Source organism: Lutra lutra, chromosome 6, assembly GCF_902655055.1.
Source record: "Lutra lutra chromosome 6, mLutLut1.2, whole genome shotgun sequence".
NCBI lineage: Eukaryota > Metazoa > Chordata > Mammalia > Carnivora > Mustelidae > Lutra > Lutra lutra.
Genome location: NC_062283.1, coordinates 59007555 through 59028175, shown reverse-complemented (window position 1 = coordinate 59028175; position 20621 = coordinate 59007555). Strand labels below are relative to the sequence as shown.

At 45.7% G+C, this 20621-nt stretch overlaps 1 protein-coding gene across 1 annotated transcript in view; it reads right to left on the bottom strand.

Moving 5' to 3' along the window:
• ADGRF5 (adhesion G protein-coupled receptor F5) overlaps positions 1–19716 on the bottom strand; it is a 96540-nt gene extending 76824 nt beyond the window's left edge. The window contains exon 1 of the mRNA XM_047732798.1: positions 19511–19716. The gene's annotated coding sequence lies outside the window, so the exon portion shown is untranslated. The remainder of the gene's footprint in view (positions 1–19510) is intronic.
• Between the last annotated feature and the right edge of the window lie 905 nt (positions 19717–20621).

Sequence of the window (20621 nt, the reverse complement as noted above, 5' to 3'; positions counted from 1 at the left end):
TAGACCTGATACATAGCACACAGAACACAGCTACATATCAACAATTACATGATTATTCCAGGCCCACACCCCTTAAATTTGCCTCATTTGACCTGGAACATTAACAGAGGGAAAAACCACGTATTATTTTTAGTCTTTTCCTGAATTCCTCTAACACTATTCAACTTTCCATTTTCATCCGGGCCATCAAGATCTGGCTTTGTGCTTTACGGGACAGTACGTGTACACACTTCAGGTGCTCTTCTGTCTGGGGCTGTTTATTTGAACCTGCTGAGCTCTTGCTAAATACGGGCACTCTTATGAATGACCTCTGGCCCATGGGTCACTTGCTAGTCAGTTAGAAGTGCTCCGATATTGTCCCTTCACAAGTTCTAGAGTCACCTTCTACATCAGGTACCTGCCCAGGGATTATTTATGTGCACTAAGAGGAACAATATTTGAGCAGAGACCTATGTTTAAAATGAAAATTTCCAGGAACCAAGAAAAGAGAGACTTGGATCCCTAAACCCGCTAACACACACACACACACTCTCACTCTGTCTCTCTCTCTCCCCCCCCCCCCCCTACTTCTCTCCTTTGCAAAAGCAGAATGAAGAAAGTGGCAGTCAGTGCCGGGAATTCTGGACCATGGAGGCATCTAGCATAGTTGACATCTTTACCAGGTCTCTTACTAACTCCTCCCTCTTGTACATGAGAACATTATTTTCAGTAATAATCCTTATTTTCTTGATGAAATTATTCAGATTTAGAATGGCTAAAAAAGAAAACATTTCACTCTAAAACATTAAAATTCAATAAAACATGTAAGAGGGAGGTAAGTTTTGTACCTGCCAAATGAAAAGAGTGTGATTTGTGGGCTGTATTCTACTTCATGGTTTTAATCCTTTTTATTTTTTTATTTTTTAAAAAATTTTAAAGATCTTATTACGAGAGAGAGAGAGCGAGAGAGCGAGCGCACACACCTAAGTAGGGAGAGGGAGCTAATCCCAAGTAGACTGCTCACTGAGCTCAGAGCCCAATGTGGGACTCAGTTCCAGGACCCTGAGATCATGCCCTGAGCTGAAATGAAGAGTTGAATGCTTAACTGACTGAGCCACCCAGGCAAGCCCTTCACCGTTTAAAATTTTAAATGCAAATAAAAACTTCAGGTGGTTCCAAAGAATAACAAAGTTGAATCAGCTTCTGTTCCGCTTCTTGGTCTATACAACCACCGTGCTAACCTTGTTTATTTATTTTTTATTTTTAAAAAAAGCTTATTCTAATTTATCTTTCTTTAAGGATTTTATTTATTTATTTGACAGAGAGAGAGATCACAAGAAGGCAGAGAGGCAGGCAGAGAGAAAGGGGGAAGTGGGCTCCCTGCTGAGCAGAGAGCCCTATGTGGGGCTGGATCCCAGGACCCTGAGATCATGACCTGAGCCTAAGGCAGAGGCTTAACTCAATGAGCCACACAGGGGCCCCTACCTTGTTTATTTTTAATCTCTGTTCAAATGTGGGGACATGTCATGCCCAGGGACTAGAGTCATTTCAAACAAGCTCAGACACTTAAAAGGAAATAAGCACGTGCAGCTGAGACCCTTTGTATTAGGAGTCACTATATGACTGAGGTTTTAGCAGATTAACTTCTTTTTTTTTTTTTAAAGATTTTATTTATTTATTTGACAGACAGAGATCACAAGTAGGCAGAGAGGCAGGCAGAGAGGGAGAGGGGAAAGCAGGCTCCCTGCTGAGTAGAGAGCCCGATGCGGGACTCAATCCCAGGACTCTGGGATCATGACCCAAGTGGAAGGCAGAGGTTTTAATCCACTGAGCCACCCAAGTGCCCTTAGCAGATTAACTCTGTAGGATACAATCTTTATTTAAAAATAAGGAATGGAAGTCTGATCATCAGGAGTTTATATTACTGAAATTCACCAGTGATGGCAGCCCTTGTCTAGAAGTTAGACCAACAAAAGATTTTCTAGGAAGAGTATTTTGTCACTGACAATGTTTTGAATTGCTACCGTGCGTGATAATATTTTAAAAGGCTTTTATTTGGTTTTATTATCGATTTTAAATTCTCTACAGATTGCACACCACCTTATTGCCTGCAACTAGGGGATCCTCTCCCCACATGCCACCCTCGGGGGCCCGCAGTTTCAGGGGGTCTCTTGCAAGGTTCTCATAGAACCCTGGGAGAACTTGGGATCTGAGGGTTGCTCCTTCTCTCTTCATTCACTAGCTTCATCTGTTTGACCTGGGAGCAGTGCTTTCAGAGGTACAGGCTCCAAAGGGGGTGGTGGAAGCCACTAGCAAAGAAAAGTGGGGGAGAGCCGGAGAAGGAAGCCCATGTGAATCCCAGGACTCACTAAGGCATTTCCCATCTCCTCCAGGGGAAGCTGACCTCGCCTTTCCCCTTCCCCGCGGTCTTCACCGGCGGCTCACTTCAGCTCCATCTGGAGGCTGCTCCCCAGCCATAGGAAGGAAGAGCCACACACTCCTCTTTCTCAGCACAGTTCTGAGCACCAACCCCCTCCCCAGACCACCTGAAAAAAAAGGGCGGTGTGCTACTCTGACCAGGGGTCAGAAGGGAAACCAGCTTCAACTTCACTTGACTTGAAGGAAGGAAGCAGGAAGCCCTGCTTGGGGCCAGGGGTGAAGCTGTCCTCCAGGGCCAGCCGTCCTCTTACCTCCTGACCCCCTCTCTAATCAAGAACACACAGGAATGGCTCCAGCACAGAAAGCCGAGCCTCTGCCCTGCCTTCCAGTTTCCACTTTTGAGATTAAAGACTGCATCTTGCACAAGAAATGATCCTTCTGGTTACTACTGTTTATATCCTGTCAGGCAGTGAGGGCCAAGCCCTGAGCAAGCCCCAAAACTCTGTGAGGGAGGAGCAATTGTTGTCCCATGTTACAGACTAGAAGCTCCATCTCATGTGGTTCATATACACAATGGAATATTACTCAGCCACGAAAAACGATGAACTCTTGCCATTTACATCAACATGGATGGAACTGGAAGCGATTATGCTGAGCCAAACAAGCCAAGCAGAAAAAGACAATTAGCACATGCTTTCACTCATACGTGGGATTTTAAGAAACAGCGCAGAGGATCATGGGGGAAGGGAGGAAAAACTGAATGGGAAGAAATCAGAGAGAGAGAGAGAAACCATAAGAGACTCTTAACCACAGGAATCAAATAACAGGGGGTTGGAGGGATGGTCTAACTGAGCGATGGTATTAAGTGACATAATAAGCACTGGGTATTTATGCGGCTGGTAAATTACTGAACACCACATCTGAAACTAAGGATGTACTATAAGTTGCTAATTGAATTTATATTTTTAAAAAGGGGGGGAGAACAAAACTCTGTTTTAGAGTTGATTTGGAGAGGATAGAACACAGAACTGCCTCATGTCTGAGGCCCCGTGTCCTGCCTGGGGTGGGGTTGGCCGGGGCTGAACCCCACTCAGGACTCCAGCGTCTGTGGATCCCAGAGCATCACCTTCAGATCATGGTTGTTGTGCTGCTGGATGGACAGCACAGGGGGCCATCTCTCATTTGTCAAACCTGGCTGCGCGGCGAGCAAGATTTTTGAAATGTATAAAGTGAACTTCCAAATAACTTCTTAGTATAATATGCGTGCAATCAGATGCCAGGTATCCTCTCATTCTTTTCTTCCAGGTTTACTTGCCCTTCAAAATATCCCTTCCCAGGAAAGCACTATGAGCAAGGATGGATTTAAATATGGTAATAGCAACGGTGCGTGGATTCGCCTCACACACTCCATGTCACTCAGATCCTCCTTGCGCATGCTGCTTCTTCTAAACCCATTCATTCATTCATTCATTCAGCAAATACTGATGAAAACCAATGCTCCAGACTCACCTGCTAGAGATAAGCCATAACTAAAACAGGGGTCCTGTAGGAGCTTATGATCTAGTTGGCCAAGAGTGCTGGCAAGTTTCCAGATCCCTCCTCTACCCTTCTCTCCCCTGCTCTGTGCCCAGGAGGCCAACCCCACATCCTGCAGTGCCTTGTCATCTTGGAGGGCAATGGGAAGAACGGGAAGGGGAGAGATCCCAGCAGGAGACTGCAGGATGGAAAGAAAGGGGAGCCAGGCATTTGCTCCCTACTTTCTTTGCCAGGCTGCGGTCCTCCACCCTCTGCCTAATTCTGGGGAACTCCTACCTCAGCCACAGGTTTTGTCAGGCTTCTCTGACATCCCAGCATCAACCTCCTTGCCTCTCTGTGCCCTGTGGGGGGCAACTGAGGGCTTCATGATGTCTGCTCGTGCTCTGTTGACTTAACTGACTACGGTTTTCCAGTTAGACTTTGACACCACCATTTCTTTTCTGCCAGTAATATACACAATAAACATAAGTTATATATAGGATGTGCAAAAATGCCGTGTAGCAACATAAAGCAGAGTAATGGCAATAAGGTATGCATGTATGTGTATGTGTGTGTGTGAAATTTTTCTACCTGTAAGGGTGGAAGTCTTGCTTTTGTGCATGTTGACTGGCCAAGGTCCACCTGTCTGGGTTGAGTGCAGGCAGGGGTTGGGACCGAGGTAGCACAAAGGTGTGGTGGGGACGTCAGTAAGTGGGAGGGCACTGGCTCCCCCAAGGGCTTGGGGGGAGCTCAGAGCAACTGAGCAGACAACCACACTGATAAATCTGGGGGACTTCAACTAAAATCCCTACGTAGAAATTAAATAAATGAAGAGAAAGAGCACATCAGTACAAATTTATTGCTTCTTGGGCTCAATGAAAGTCATTTCTGCTTATTTCCTTTTTATACAATTACTGTTAATTTCAATTATTTTTAGTAACTTCCCCTCGAACTCATCGTTTCAAAACTCAAAGGTGACTTTCATCAAATGTTGAATTTTGTTGGGAGGATATGGAAGGCAGAGTTAATTTATTTCATCGATAAACTAAGGAGCAAAATTGGGTAGGATCGAAAAAAATCCTAAAATATACATTTAGCCCATTTCTTCTATCTGCAACAGAGACCGTTAATGGAATTGAATCTGCTTTGGATGGATGAGGATGTCCAGATGTTCCCAGATATCCAGAATGGTGTTTGCATTTTAATACTATAGACAGAGGAATTTAAGCTACTGGATGGGTCATCAAACCCTCACAGAAACTTGGGTTTTTGTGACTTGTATTTGTTTCTGCTCCTGGACTCTCATGTGGATCCATCATTCGTGTTAATCATTGTTAATCTGGCCACTTACTATTTTTTACATCTATCTTTTTCTTCTAAATCTTTGGTGTGGAAAATTTAGTTTGTGACTATGGCATTTAAAAAGGTAAGTTTTTCAGTTTGGTTTGGTTTGGTAAGCGAAGAGAAACATGAAACTTCCAAGATCCTTTCTTCTCCATCCATCTTTTCACTCCTCCCTTGTCTGGGGTGACTTTGCATTTCCCAGCCTCTTCCTGCTTTATCTATCAAGGAGGAAATAACAACCATTGGGATATATGTTGCTCTTAGCCAGCTGGCCACACTCAAAGACTCCAATCGCCTATTTCCACATCTACAGCCCATTCTGTAAAGACTCAGAATCACACTGTTTAAAAGGTAGAGAAACACGCTCAAAAGCTGAGACTCTAAAGGCCTCCGAACGGGCAAACCCTTCACCTGAAGTGTTTGCTCTGGGCCACAATCGACTTCCTGCTTTGCAAACAGAAGTTTCAAAGGTTGATTTTTGAAATTCCAATGAAACCTACAAGTCACCATATTTTGAGCACTTACAGATCAAAATCAACCAGAATTTCAGGAATATTTGGATTAAATTTTCTTCAACTACAGAAATATTCAAAAATTAAAGAAACATTAGAGAAAAGAAGGTAAAAGATTTAGTCATTCTTCCTTGCAGGAATTTTCAAATTTTAATACAGCTTAAGAATCACACAAAATAGAGATGCCTGGCTGGCTCAGTTGGTTAAGCATCTTCCTTCAGCTCAGTCCTCAATCCCAAGGTCCTGGAATCAAGTCCTGCTTTGGGCTCCTTGTTTAGTGGAAAGCCTGCTTCTCCCTCTGCCTGCCGCTCCCCTGCTTGTGCTCTCTCTCTCTGACAAATAAATGAATAAAATCTTTAAACAATACAAAATCTTTCCTTTAAAAAAAAAAGAATCACACAAAACAGATGAGCATAGAGGAAGGGAAGGAAAAATAAAATAAGATGAAAACAGAAGAAGGCAAACCATTAAGAAACTCTTAATTATAGAGAAGGAACTGAGGGTTGCTGGAGGGGTGGGGATGGGGGGATGGGGGAACTGGGTGACGGACATTAGGGTGGGTACATGATGTAATGAGCACTGCGTGTTATATGCAACTAATGAATCATTAAACTCTATCCCGAAACTAATGAAACACTATATGTTAACGAAATTGAATTTTACAAAAAAGGATCACACAAATAAGTAATTAAGCCTAAGTTCTTGACTATATGATTGGAGATTCTGCTCTACAGGACCACAGACCAGTAGCACAAACACCACTCGGGAATTTGTTAGAAATGCCAATTCTTGAGACCACCCTGACCTCCAGGTTCCAAAAATCCTGGGGAGTAGGCCCAGTGATCAGCGTTAAAACAAGCTCTCCGAGGTGACTCTGAGGTACACAAAAGTTTAAAAAGCACTGAGATAGAACATGATTTTTTTTTTTTTTTTGAGAAAAATACTGTTGCCCTGTCCCCAGGCCGAGGCCTGTTGAATCAAAAGTTCCACGTTTGTTTAGAGAAACATTGACAGATGGGGAGCTGCTGGCTTAGTTCATGGAGAGTCTTTCCTTTTCTCCAAATGACAAATTACCTTCAGCTAAAACCCTTAACCGTAGGGCTTCTGCCTACCTATCCAGCTTTACCTCCCTCTGCCACTTTGTCCTCATCTTCTTCTCTCCCCTTGAAGCCCCTCTGTGCCCTGCAACCACTGTGTTCTCCAGCCTCTGCCCAGAACTGCCTCCTTCCTCCATGTTCACTTGTCTAACTCCCATTGTCCTTCAAGGTCCGAGTCAAGGTCATTCCGTGCAAGAGGCTGTCTCTGACTCCCTCTAGCTATGTGTACACCTCTGCCCCTCACAGCCCTCCATCAGAGCCCCTACTGAACTGCTCTGGCATCGTCTATTTGTGATCCCTGTTTTCCTCACTCTCAGCCCCAAGGCAGGACCCCATCTGTCTACTGTGGAATGCCTGGCACCTAGCATAGCATTGGGCACAGAATAGGCCAGTGCTCACAGTTGGTGAGCACACAATCGGAGGTGCTCGAAGAGGTCAAGAACGTGGGATCTGGCACCAGAGTACCTGGGTTCAAGTTCGAGTTCTACCACTTACTAGCTATGTAAATTCAGGTAAATTATGTAATTTCTCTGTTCCTCAGTTGCCAGGGTCGATGATACTTTTGTTTTTATTATTAATCGCTGCCTCTGGGGGAGAACCAACTCCACCACAGGGTCTGGGCTGAGCACTTTTAAAGAAATGGTTCATGCATGATGTCATTTAATTTTCACAACACTCTATGAACTCCTTAGCTATTCCCATCTGAGAGAGGGAGGCTTAGAACAGTCCATCAATTTGCCAAGCCTCGTTTAAAAACTATACAGATTTAGGGGCACCTGGGTGGCTCAGTGGGTTAAGCCTCTGCCTTCGGCTCAGGTCATAATCACAGGGTCCTGGGATTGAGCCCCGCATCGGGCTCTCTGCTCAGCAGGGAGCCTGCTTCCCCCCTCTCTCTGCCTGCCTCTCTGCCTACCTGTGATCTCTGTCTCTGTCAAATAAATGAATAAAATCTTAAAAAAAAAAAAAAGACCCTATACAGATTTGAGGGCAAACAAATGGAAGAATTTGAGGCAGAATCTGAACCCCAAGCCCCGCTCCTGTCCCTGCACTCGATTGTACCCTGAACAAACGGCCAAGACGTAAACACACCAAAAGTTAAACACGTGATGGTATGAGCAGTGGTGCAAAGCTGTGTAGGATTCTCCTCCAAACTTGCGGCTCAGAGAAGGGTTACAACTTTGACAGGAAGACGGTCCCTGCAAAGATGAGTCCAGATGACAAAACTATTAACCCACCAGAGGAATGCAGGGAGGGGGCCCCCTATGCCATCAGCGTCAACACTTTTCTCAACACAAGTGGGCAGATACTTTCTAAATATTGTGACTTATGCACAGCTCAGTGTGCATCAGACCTTGGAAGCATCATCTCATGTGCTGTTTGGAAAGCCCGTACTCTATAGACTGCCCCTTTCCCAGACCCCATTCCCACCTGCCTACACACACACAGGTGGGAATAGGTCTGGGCGGGGCCCGGCAATCTGCATTGTGATCCGTGCTCCTTTCCGTTTGTCTGCAGGTGATAGCTAGTTCTCTCGTGCTAATATTTTACACACATTATCACAAAAACTCAACACAGAGATTTTAAAGGGTTGAGATTCTTTTTTTTTTTTTCTTTTTTTAAGATTTTATTTATTTGTCAGAGAGAGAGGAGAGCGAGCGAGCACAGGCAGACAGAATGGCAGGCAGAGGGAGAAGCAGGCTCCCCGCCAAACAAGGAGCCCGATGTGGGACTCGATCCCAGGACGCTGGGATCATGACCTGAGCCGAAGGCAGCTGCTCAACCAACTGAGCCACCCAGGCGCCCCAAGGGTTGAGATTCTTGAAAATAGAGAACTGTTCACCTATTCTCTCCTCCTGGCCCCAGGGAGGTTGCAGAGCTGGGCGAGCCTCAGGCTCTGCCCTTGAAGCGCTGACCTGCCCTGCAAGCTCCTGGAAGACCGAAGGTTGGCTGGATTCTGCACTGACTCGGCTCAGGCTCATTCTCCCGGGGCCTCCCCAGTCCTCCTGCAGACAACTGTGCAAATTGATCTCTGGCTTCTGCAGGTGCAGTTTACATAACACCCGCTTCCCAGAGAAGCGGCGGCGACCTTGGCAAACTCTTGGTCCTGCTCCAACATGGCCACCCCACTTCAGGTGCATGAAAATACAGTCATTCATGACATATTCAGAAACTCTCCCCAAGGGGAAATTTAAATTCAACATGAAGTCCAAGTTGTCATTTAAACAGGGATTGAAACCTCAAATAAGAAGTGTTAAGAATTGTGATTTCAGTTTTGGGAAAAAGTGAAGTATTGTTAGTATCTTAAATGTGCATAGCTTAGCTTTAAAAATTACGTTAAAAACAGGGGTGCCTGGGTGGCTCAGTCGGTTGGATGTTTGACTCTTGATTTCAGCTCAGGTCATGATCTCGGGGTCCTGGGATTGAGCCCCTCGTCGGGTTCCATGCTCAAAGGGGAGCCTGCTGGAGGTTCTCTCTCTTCCTCTCCTGTGGCCCCTCCCCTCCTCTCTTGCTCTCTCAAATAAATAAATAAATCTTCTTAAAAAATTATATTAAAATCAAAGCTTCTTGGGGCACCTGTGTGGCTCAGTGGGTTAAGCCTCTGCCTTCAGCTCAGGTTATGATCTTGGGGTCCTGAGAGGAGCCCCGCATTGGCCTCTCTGTTCAGCAGGGAGCCTGCTTCCTCCCTCTCTCTCTCTCTCTGCCTGCTGCTCTGCCTACCTGTGATCTCTCTCTCTCTGTCAAATAAATAAATAAACAAATAAATCTTTTTAAAATATCAAAGCTTCTTAATACAGCCATCGCATAATAGTACAGGTGTTATTCAAGCTCAGGTATAAGCTTATACCAAAATGTCCGTGAAAGGACACTTCTTTCCCAATTTTCTATCAAACGTTGATTGAAAACCTGCTGTGTGGCCAGGAATAAAAAGACGAATAAGATGGCATCCCTGCCATCCCTGGGAGAAGGTGCAGGAGAACAATCGCTGTGAATGCAAATACACAAGGCCTCTAGCAGAGGCTTGGGGAAGTGCTGTACGAACAGCTGGAAGAGAGGAGAATTCTGCACGTGGATGGGGGGCCCCACAAATCAAGTCGCTGGGTAACATTTAAAATGGGGTCTGGGGGCGCCTGGGTGGCTCAGTGGGTTAAAGCCTCTGCCTTCAGCTCAGGTCATCATCTCAGGGTCCTGGGATCGAGCCCCGCATCGGGCTCTCTGCTCAGCATGGAGCCTGCTTCCCCCTCTCTCTCTGTCTGACTCTCTGCCTACTTGTGATTTCTGTCTGTCAAATAAATATATAAAATCTTTAAAAAAAAATAAAATAAAAAAGTAAAATGGGGTCTGGAGGACCGATGTTTACTTGGCAGAGAAAGGAGAAAAGAGGACTTTAGACAGAGGAACAGAGTGTGGCAGGGAGGTGGTGCAGGTGGAGAAGAAAAGGTGGTCCAGATCACAGCCATCGGGAAGGTGAGGGCACAGCAGGAGGGAAGGACCTACAAAGAAAACGGGGAGGGCTCAGCGAGAGAAGTAGGAGGGAGACTGTGGGGTCCCAGCAAGCAGGGACCAGACTGGGGGAGGCCGTAATCAACAACAGGTGTCGTGGAAAAGGAACTGCGACCGGTTCAGGGACATGGAGGTTAGAGAGAATCTGGGCAAGCGCATTCTCCAGCATGTACCCGGGAGCGCGGGTGTGGGGGCAGAACCCTGTGGTTTGCAGGCTGAGTGCTTGGTGATGACATGAAGATGGACACATCCAAAATTCTTCAAAAATGTATTTGGCAAAAGAAAAGGAAGATGGAGGAGCAGTATGGGGTTGTGGAAGATTTGCTGTTCCTATCGTTTTGAAATGAGAAGGACCTGAGTAGAATTCGAGGATAATGGGAAAGAACCAATCAGAGAGGAGAGTAGTGAGGCCACTGGCGGTGGTGGGGGGAGGGGAGCAGAGCTCTGGATGTGGGAAAGGTCATCTCTTGAGACAGGAAAGGAGGAGGAAGAGATGGGTGTTGAAGCTGATCTTTTCGTGGAGTTGGTGTGAGAAAGCAAGGGAGTTATTTCCTCTGGGAAGGCAAAGCTATCTCCTGGGACTGATATGTGCGTGCGTGTATGAATGCACATATGTGTGTCTATGTGTAGTCATGCGCTCAGTCATGCTGGTGTTTGGAGATTTGTGAGCAAAGGAGACACTGAAAATGTCTCTGGGGATATTTAGAATCTTAGCTGGGTGAGGGTTCATGTATCTCTTCTGATCGCCCCAAACTTGGACTCTACAGTTATCTGGCTTCTTTGCCTCCTCACTTATAACACCTGAATGTGGGTCTGTATATATATCTGTAAAATTTACATATTTTTGACATTTCTTGCAGGCAGAACATCTGCTTCCCCTTGGTGCCCAGTAGAATTTAGGTCTTAGCATAAGGCCAATAAACCACTGGGTTGATTGGAAGATCTTCAATTCGTGGTGTCCCATGTTAGGCAGTAAGTGGATCCCAAAAAGAAAACAGCAACTGTCATTCTAGAAGGGTCATGCTCCAGACACAGGGAACTAGAACTAGATCAGCCTTTTTCATAGAGAAGCATATATGGTAAAGAAAGTAGAAATTTTCCCTGGTCTAAACCATGATTGGGTGCATGTTATGATACTGAATGAAAGCTTTTAAAATGCTATGCTTTGTGCTTTATTATCTATTTCTCACCAACACACACACACACACACACACACACACACACACACACACACATCTGCAAGTGCACACCCACGCACCCTGAGATCTCTCTGCTCCTCAGCAGGCTGGAGGTTTGATTGCTCCTTGAAGTGGGTACCCGGGCGCGGTGGACAGGAGAAAGGGTTAAGTCAGGATCTCTAGTAATGCTTCCACTTGTTCTCTGAGGATTAACAAAGAGAGGAAGCAGGGCCTTTGTAGAAGGAAATTCCCAGGCCCCACTTTGGACATTCGCAACCTGCCCTGTGAACCCTGAGGGGTGTCTGATAATAAACACTTGCAAACAAAACAATCCATAAAGGCGTTTTTAACAACATTCTTGCATTTTCTTCAAAGGGCTACAACACCTTTTCCTGCATCTGCAGACCTGAAGGGATTTGGACGTCCACCTACTAACAGAGCCCTACAATCCCAGCTCAGGGCTGCCCTGTGTCAGTGCGGTCCCCTTGCCCCTCGGGCCTTTGATGGGGCCAGGGCCCCATCCCCACACAGGCTGCTGGAATGCAGGTCGAAGACCCTGCACAGAGTGGGTAGGGGCCGCTACACACTGACCTGAGACCTACCCCTTCATCTTCCGCAGTGACCCCCAGATAAAACCCTGAGTGTTGCGACCTTGAGTCTAATGCAGTGACCTTCCCCAGCAGTAGGGACAGCTTGAAAATGCCATGACAGCTCGACAATGCCATGACAGCTCGACTAGCAAAGTTTGCCAATGAAGTCACAGATTAGGTTTCTTTCTTTATAGTGGCAAATAATAATAATAATAATAACAACAATAATAATAATAGAAGATCAAACAAACAAAAACAAAAAAGCAACCCTCAAAACAGCAACAACCAAATCCCCCCATAGCCTTGATGGTCAAGATTCTGACAGTAATTTCTTGTAAGGTGCACAAAGCATATTAGGCCCCAAATGTAAAACTTTTAGCAGAAGTCTAGTTTGAGTCAGTTGATTTCCAATATTGTACCTTATTTCTCCCCAAAACTAATAGGACATGAGGTTTGTCGCACCCATTTCATAGATAGATAAATTAAGGAACAGAAACTGGCCTAAGAGAACAGTAAAGATCAGGGTGATTCAGATAACTGTCTGATACCTGCTCTCCGTGTGTGTGTGTGTGTGTGTGGCTGGATGTATGTGGCACGGATGCTTTTGTACTACAATATGCTTGACAACCCCTTTATTAATTGCGGTCAAATACAGGACCTTTGAATGACATCCCTGTTTCTGGGCTAGACCAGAATCTACTTCATGGCCCGGTAAGGATTAGATCCTTGGCTGTTGATAGAAAGCTGAGCCTTTATTTTTGAATTGGCCTCATGGGTCTCTGGGCTATTTTTAGATGAAATAATCATACATGTCTACTCATTTGCATCTGCCCAGAGCTGGCGGGCGACCTCCATGTTGACCCCGGCACTCAGGACCATGTAGACTGAGGGAATGACAGTTCCAGATCTCTCGCTGGGCGGGGTTACCATGAGCCTTCCACTCAGGCCTCCTGCCCTTTGTACTGTAACAATGCACGGAAACACAGCCTTGTTAGAGGAAATTCCCAGGGCCATAGTTTGGACATTAGACAGTTGCTTTGCTGTGCTGGCCAGGCTGATGTGCATCTAAAAATAAACACACTGGTCTGCATGGGTGTCTATGGTTTTGCCATGCACAGTTCTTTATATTTCAAAGGGTTTTTTTTTTAAACTTTGTTTTTAAGAGAGGAAACCTAAGTAAACCTGGAGAATAAAATATATCACTGTTTCGGTTAGCTTTCACAGAATGGAGCATTTGCTGATACCCATTTCTGTGGCGAGGACAACTGCTCTTTTGCTCTGGGATCCTAAAACAAGATTGAAGAGAGCTTGGCATACTGACTTGTTCCCCAAGCGACTGCAGAAGATGCGAGGTTCCAAAAACACTTGATCAGCCAGTTCTTTGGAGACCACGAAGCTAAAGTACTAGCAAAGAAGCCTGGGGTAGCTCAGCAATACAAGACGCACCTGGGACCCACCTGAGCTAACTTCTCCCGACTCTAAGTCTCCAGGTCCTTAACTGGCAGAGAGGCTGTGATCAACATGGCTCATTCAGCAGAAAAGAAAGGTGGATGGGAACGATGACTGAAGACCTCAACTTAGAGCAGGCAGACAGCCCGGCTCTCCTCTCCCCCACAAGAGTCACGTATCCTGCTCATGGTCCCTGCCATTTAGAGGAGACTAGCACCATTTATTTTGCCCTTTTAAAAATTAGGTTTCTGGAGGCACCTGTGTAGCTCAGTCAGTTAAGCGTCTACCTTCGGCTCGGGTCATGATCTCAGGGTCCTGGGATCAAGCCCAGTGTTAGGGTCCTTGCTCAGCAGGAAACCTGCTTCTTCCCTTCCCACTCCTCCATCTTGTGTTCCCTCTCTCAATCTCTATCTCTCTCTCTGTCAAATAAATAAATAAAATCTTAAAAAAAAAAGAAGAAATAAAAATTAGATTTCTGAACAGCTAAGAATACATCTCCATAGAGTAGTGCTTCTGTTTCTTGGATATGGCAGAGATCAGAGACAAAGCTCTGAGTTTGCTGTTGCTTGTCTGAACCTAGTTTGGTAGAAAATGTACCAAAATATGGCAATTTTCCATCAAATAAGAATGTGTTTGCAGCACAAGGAGGAACCCACAATATAGTTAAAGAGTAACCCAAGAAGAGTGGTTTGGGGTGAACTTTTCCCACTCCATTGTTCTCATTTCTTTTTTGCTTTTCCTGGAAGTCCATTGTAGCTCTATTGTTGTGGCAAAGACCCTATTTAGAAACGATGATTTCAGATACGTTGGGTGAGCTAGTAAAAATGCAGCTATGATCACTCTACAGCCTGACGAATTTTTTTTTTTTTTTTTTTTGGTAACCCTCCTTTGGTGGTTTGGGTTGGGAACCTGACATCACAAGAGTCCTGGTAGCTTTGAGCGGGAAGGACCTAGAGGTCATCACCCGGACCCCACCCAGTGCGGGCATCCCTTCGGGAACACCCCGGCCATGGGCTAACAGGGTGCTGGCACACTGCCTGGGACAGGGCGTTCACCACGCCACAAGGGAGCTCACCCGGTTTTAGACAGTCCCGACGGTGGGTAAATACTTCCACACGTTGAACTAAAACCTGTTACCCTATAATTTTCACTCATCAATCTTCTATTGACTTCTTTTTCTACATGGAGCAATCTTTAAATATTTGAAGGCAACCTCCACATGTGACGAGACCAACTTTTTACTTCGAATATCACCTCATTCCTTCAGAGAGTCTGCAAATGACAATTTCCTAATTTTTACCATGTTGGCCAGCCTCCTCTTTTAAGATCTGATGTGTGCCTTGAGGCAACACATTAGGTACTGAAACTGGTTGATCTCTACGACCTTGTGTGCAAGAAATTATCTACTTTTCCAAAAATGAAACTAAGACTTGGCAAGATGTAGTTACTTATGAAAGGAAGTGACAGAAGGGGGATTCAAAACCAGGTCTGCCTCTGATTTAAAAAGAAATGTTGACCAGTATGGCCAAGGTTGATCTCCAGTTCATTGTGAGATTGGTGGGAGGGCATTAGAAACCTCTTATGCAGGCTGACCATCCTTTTGTTGCTATAACTTGTGCTTACTAATAGAGATTAATGTTAACTTGAACGGTTAGGAAATGACCAGCAGAAAACACTTTGGCTGCTGAAAGGTGAAAAAAGACAAGGCGGGTGTGCAGGAAGGTGGAGGCAAAGAGATGCATGAGTAACAGGAAGCAAGAAGGAATCCAAGAGGTCTAGCGACATTTCCTTTGGAAGCTCCAGATAATGAGGGAGCCAACACAAGTGGGCTTGAAGACTGAAAGAGTCATTATCTGGATTGCCCAAGCAGTTTGCTATAGACTAAGCTGCTGGTTGTGTCTGGATAACAAAGACAGGGTGACCATGCGCCCCATGGGAGCACCAAGCATGGGGACAACGTACACTATGTCCTGCCCAACCTTGAGTTCTAGGTGACATCTGCTTAAGACACAGATCTTTAGGTGGAAAAAGAAAAAAGAAATATTTGTAGCTCTGCCACAGTGAGGGTCAGGGACTGGCTAGATGTCTTAAAACTCTTAGATTCATCCTGGACTACTTGGTAGAGCTATATTCTTCCCTTCTGGCTGCTTTCCAAAGACAGAGATTGCCTGAGGATGACACTGTCTCTTTCCTTAGCTGCCCTACTTCAGCCAGCTCTGTACCCAACAGCTAATGTCAAGTGGGTTTCTTCAAGCTGCAGGGCACTGCTCCTTAGGAAACACTGCCACACTGTGCTTGCTGGCTGAGCACACAGCAGAGCAATGCCACGACTCCTTTAAGATCTCTTCTTTGCCCACTTGACTCAGAGTACTACAGAGCGTTGGCTTTCAATCATCATGCAGCAGGAGAGAAGGTGAGCACAGAGACTCCCTGGACATCATCTTCTCCATGTGCCCTTAAAGGCAAGAGCTTCTCTTCTTATGGCTCTGTATCTTGCTCACCACTAGAGAAAAATCAAAGTTCAGAGAATGGGTGCGGCCCCACCGTAATTCACATGGCAAGTGAGTTCCAGGTACAGGACTGAATCAGGGCCCCAAAACACAACCCAGCTTTCTTTCTCCTAAATCCCGCTGCCTTCCAGTGCCTAATGCCTTTCCCTGGATGTGCCAATATGGATTAGAGATCAGACTTCAGCTTTCCTTAACATCTTTTAAGGAGAAGTGGGGTAGAGGATGATCAAGAATGTGCTCTCTGGGGGCGCCTGGGTGGCTCAGTGGGTTAAGCCGCTGCCTTCGGCTCAGGTCATGATCTCAGGGTCCTGGGATCGAGCCCCGCGTCGGGCTCTCTGCTCAGCAGGGAGCCTGCTTCCTCCTCTCTTTCTGCCTGCCTCTCTGCCTGCTTGTGCTCTCTCTCTCTCTGTCAAATAAATAAATAAATAAATCTTTAAAAAAAAAAAAAAAGAATGTGCTCTCTGTAAGGGGAGCTGCATGGAGGCAGTAGTCACATCTGTGTCATTTGCCATCATACCCCAAGCACACAGCACAGTGTCCAGTAGGTGTCAGGTGCTCGGTACATAGGTGCTGAAAAATGAGTAAGTCTCTGACATAGAGTGGTGGACAACAGGGGCACTGATAGAGAAACACCTAATGGCAGAGGCTATCCATTTTTTTTTTTTCAGTCCATAAGTTTATTGGTGAATGAGTTTGGGCCAGTTGCTGCTGACATGCTGCTCATTTCAGCCCTGGTGGACTGCCCTCGGGAGGGGAGGAGGGCTTCCTGCTCTGATGGTCGCTGGTGAGGTCACCCCAGGAGCATGCCGAGCGCTCGCCTGGGTCCGAGGGGCCGGGGCTTGGAGTCCGTGCAGTCACAGAGACTCCACCTCGGTTTCCAGGGCCTGGGCTGGAGGGATGAGGGTTTTTAGGATCTCCGTGTAGTAGGGGCCAAACACCTTCTGATTGTGATGCGTTAGGCTGACAAACTTTTGGCCCAGTTCTGCCAGTTCTGCCTCAATGACAGTTATGCCTCCAGGGAGGTCTAACAGGGACCGCTGCACACCAAGGAACAAACAGCATTTGAGAAACAAATGGATCCGCTGATCAATGACATAGAGATCAGAGACATAGAGAAATAGATTCTGGGGATGCTTGGCGGCTCAGTTGGTTAAGCATCCAGCTCTTGATTTTGGCTCAGGTCATAATGTCAGGGTCATGAGATCAAGGCCCACATTGGGCTCCATGCTGAGCATGGAGTCTGCTCAAGATTTTCTCTCTCCCTCTCCCTCTGCCCCCTCCACCCTCTCCCCCTCCACCTCCACTCACATGTGTTCTCTTTCCCTCTAGAAAAAATAGATTCTGAAAGGTATGGCACACATGGGTACTCAAAATACTTGGTGAAAAAAATCCAACAAAGTGTCATAAAAGACAGCATGGGAAAATATTATGGGGATTGGCAATCTCCTTGGAAAACTTCAAACTATAGATCTCAGTCTGGTAATTAATTTGGGCTCTTCAGTCAATATGTCCATTCGGTTGTTCATTCATTTCTTCATGAATTCAGTAAATACTTGACATTGCTTCAAGAGCTCTAGATTCAAAAATAAAAGCCCATAACTCTCACAGATGAACATAAGCATAGCAGTCATAATATAGCATACTATGGGCTATGACAGAAGCATTTCATCAAGTGCTATAAAGCATGGACTGGAGAGACACTTGGTCTGAGGCAGACTGGGTGAGGGGATGGAGGGGGAACTTGCAGGCTGCAGATGAAGATGAATGGTGACTTCCTGGACAGGGAGAACAGCACACAAAGGTGTAGGTAGGCATTAGAGCTCTCACATCCTGGGGAAAGAGAAGGTGTTCAGTATGGCGGGAAAGACAGGTGGTGAGAGGTAAGGCTGGATGGGGTAAAAATGAACAAACTTAGAAGGTCTTGTCTGCTTTTCTTAAGCTGGGGTTTCTCAAGCTTTAATGTGCATATGAATCTCCCAGGGACCTGGTTAAAATACAGATTCATTAAGTCTGGGGAGGGAATGGAGAATTTGCATCTCTAACAAGTTCCAAGTGATGGGTGATACAGCTGTTCTCAGGACGATCTACCCTTTAGGTAGCAAGGATGTAAGCAATGGGGTGAAGAGGAAATATTTCACTGAGGAGAATGACATTATCAGAATTGCATTTTCCCAAGAACCCTGTAGTAGGATATGGAGGATGGAATGGAGAGAGACTGTGTTAAGGTAGAATTCATAAGTGGCAAGAAATCACGAGTATCTGAACTAAATAAGCTTGGGAAGAATAGCCAGTATTCAATAAATTACTATAAATTGGCTAATATTCTGTGACGCCACCAGAAGATATTGCTTCCAGAAGAAGGCACAGTTGTGAAGACAAAAATGAAGCAACAGAAACATGAAAGGCAAAATAATAATCCAGAGAAATATGTCCTGTTATTTGAATAAAGCTTGACCCCTCTCCAGGTCTCGGTTGACACATCATCTTGACTCTCAATAGTGACCAATGAAAGCCACCAGCCAAGGGGTGAGCACCATCCTGGCAACCAGCTATCACAGCAGGATAAATAAAATCAGCCTCCCAGCCACCACTCGATAGACATTGTCACAATGCACTTCTGATTTCAGGCAACAGCAGAGAGAGATTAATGGTTTCATATTTTCAAACATGGAAAATTAACATGGAAGTCCACTAGATCCTGAACAGAATGCTTGTTCATTTACTTATAACTTACAGGTACTCTAAATTAGAAACACTTGTTTCAGGTGCCTGGGTGCCTCAGTTGGTTAAGCATCTGCCTTTGGCTCAGGTCATGATCCCAGGGTCCTGGGATCGAGTCCCATGTCCTGCTCCTTGCTCAGCAGGGAGTCTGCTTCTCCCTCTACCCCTCCCCCCTATTGATGATCCATCTCTCTCTCCCTCTCTCATGCTCTCTCTCTCTCAAATAAATAAATAAAATCTTAAAACAAACACCTATTTCTATTCCTGTGAGAAATCCTTTGTGAACTCTGGTACATTTTTAACTCCCCCCAAAATTAAAATTAAATAAAAGTAAAAACAAAAAAAGAAGCTCATCTTAGAAAGAAATTTTTTTAAAAATCATGGTAGGGGTCTGTTTTGAAAAGAAAAGTCAGGCGGTAAGCTTTTTCCCCTTATGCAGAAGCCCAAAACATGCAACTTCTAATGAGATTTGCCCTCGGAAGAAAATAAGAATCACCTTCATGTTTTACGTACCATGCTAGTTAGTCTTCTTTATCCAAAGACGTTCAAATTCAAAAAACCCAAATGTCACCTCCCTGCTCACAATTTTTTCTCACAGTCCAGGTATCAGTAAATCTCAGCAAGACACACATGTTGAAACCCCGCAGCCAACTGGAGAAGCCATATGGACACACACATCTACTTCAGAGCAGCTCGATCCACAGCAAGACAGAACAAAATAATTCAGGGACCTACCTTTCTCTTCTGTGGTTTGCAGCCTCCTAAAATTTGACCCAGTCCTGGAGATCTTCCCAAGAACCTCTTAGGTGAGGTGAAACTCAAGGGCCTCCCATTCAGTCACACAGCCACAGGAGGGTGGGGTTTCCAAGACCAGACTTCAGAGCCTCAGGGCTCACACAGACCTCAGGGAGCAGAGGTGAACTGGCTTCTGTTCTCTGCGGCAGGAAAAATCTGGAAGACACAGTGTGGCTGGAGGTGGGGGCGGAGGCTGGGGGAGGGGAAGTACTAAGGGAACCGTAATAAATAAGAGATCCTCTCCACATGATTTCCTGTATTTGGTGCCTGTTGCCTTTTTCCGGGCTCCCTAGAGGAAATAAGAAACTTAAACTTGTCCTTTGGCCACTGGAAAGACAAGAATAAACACGCTAAGACCCATGAAAATCCAGATGAGCGGAGCAGCAGGCAGGGAGCTGACCCGCCAGCTAGCTTTTACCTTTCACCAAGTGCTTTCTTCCTGAAATTTCTCCAAGTGTTTAACTCCACGAAAGTCAAGAATGCCCTCGTCCTCGCCCACTGGGCTGAAGCATTTTCTGGCCACAGTCCAGATGTTGTGTTACAGAGCCACTGAAGGGAGGAAGGTTGGAGCAGGCCTGAAGAGTCTGTTTGCCATCAGAAGGAAAGACTCTGGTGACCTTCTGTGCCTCATCTTGGGACAATTGGTGGAGTTCTCTGGCCATTTGGCCTTAGGGTTTAAAGAATGATCTGAAGGCTACCATCCACAGATTGCTGGGAGCAGAACCCTCTCCATAATTTGTGGGACTCAGTGCAAAAAAAATGAAAATGCAAGGCCACTCACCCACAAACTAAGGATTTCAGGTTGGTGACAGCAGAACATGAAATCCAGTCCAAGGACCCTTTTGATATGGCCTCTATGCAACTCCACATCTTGCACATCCAGAAGGCTCTAGGAAGAAGGCTGGAACTATGGGTGCGTGGTCCAGCTAAGTTACAAGAGTCTGGGACCATTGACATTTTGTCCGGAGAAGTGACAGTCAGCCCTCAAACGCAGTGCACCAAAAGCTGGTGTGGGGGAGGGGTGGAAAATGCTGGGTGGGGGCTGTGAGCA